Raw genomic sequence first — 1,678 nt, 5'->3', positions numbered from 1 at the left:
ACCACTTAGCAACTGTCACTATAGAAACTACAGCGCAGTGCAAAACCCTGCCCCTATTGCATCATCACAAAGCTTACGTAGCCACAGAATTACTGACACATGGTCTAGCCAATCAAAAACAATTTATCATGCCAGTATCATGAAATGCTGTGTGAAGCTGATCTGCTTTGGCAATGCAAACTTTTGGAATCTGCAAGATCCAACAGGAAATGCACATTTAAATTGGAATGAACACTGCTGGTTTTACTTTTTATTTTTTACATTTGCTGTAAAAAAAACCTGTACCTGTTACTGCAAAAAACTTGAACTTTTGAAAAGCAATCTGTTGGATTAAAGTCCAGTGAAGAACAAGATACATTAGCAAGTTGATATTTACTTTTTAATTATCACACTTAAATATAAAATATAAATTGTGTACATATACAATACCCCCCTAATTTTTTTAATGACATGTGTCCCACTTTTGCATTTTGAAAAGGTGATCACCTTACCCACAAAACTGGCCCTTAAGGCAATTACCATAGGTACCTGTGGTTATGAGAGCAAGCTTGGGATGCTCTGGGGCAGCCTCCCTTCAGGAATTAATTACTTCAAGCCATAATGGGTGAATAAAAGGGAGACTGCCCCAAAGGGAGCCAGACCTGCAAGGGCTAAGTGGCCACCAGGGGGCATCACAACCACCCCGGGGATAGGCACTTGCTACATACACCTAGATTATAGTCTCTAGTTTCGGAAAATCTTCAGGGAACATTTTGGATAAACATCTTAGAAAGATAGAAAAATAATTCATTCTCTGCCCCTTTTCCAGAATCTGCATTCATTGGCATCTTTTTACATTATTATTTGGATATTATGGATATTCTCATGGCTGTGTTAGCTGGTGGAACTCTGTGTATTTGCAGCAGACTTTCGCAAAGGGTATTTTTTACAGGGGGAACAAAGAATATTTAGATGGAGATCACATCCATTATCTTAAGCTAATTTTCCTGGTTAGATCTTCCAACAAAGATTATCATTTATGGTCACTTTTATCCCTCTCTAGCCCAATTTTCCACTACGTGAAAGTCTACAGAACCTACCAAAATTCCTCCTAGCACTTTCTGTTACTTTGTGGCCCCTCCACAACACATGCAAAGTGGCCACTGAGGCATATTATATATTATGTAATGATTTGCAAAAGTAACATACATTCTATGCAACTATGTTGTATAGTATAGATTGACATAAATATATTATTTTGTAATTATATTATGCCTATGTAAAGAAAAAAAATTGAGAGTAAGAAACCTTCTCTTTACATTGATTAGTAAAGTACCAAGCAATCTTTTCCATCTACGTTTGTTAACTATAAGAAACTATGTGCTAGAAAAGGCATTTTGTCAAAAAGGATCTTCCTAGACATAACTCGGTGATTAATGTATTATATGGCACATTTTATTTTCCCATAGGTTTTTTTCAATTTTTTTAAAGCTAAAATGCATCCTAGAATTTGCCCTTTTATTTATTTAAACACATTTTTTAATTTTTATATATATATATATATATATATATATATAAATACATGTTGAGATACATGTTTATACACACAAATCATCTATCCATGCCTGAATGATATTCACTATAAATCAGCTTAGGCCAGACATGATTTTATACCCTCAGTTTTCAATTTCTTTAATCA

Source organism: Gavialis gangeticus, unplaced genomic scaffold (assembly GCF_001723915.1).
Source record: "Gavialis gangeticus isolate Ggan-Ray unplaced genomic scaffold, GavGan_comp1, whole genome shotgun sequence".
In the NCBI taxonomy this organism is placed as follows: Eukaryota; Metazoa; Chordata; order Crocodylia; family Gavialidae; genus Gavialis; species Gavialis gangeticus.
The sequence above is the reverse complement of the archived record's forward strand: the minus strand, read 5'-3'. Positions refer to the sequence as shown.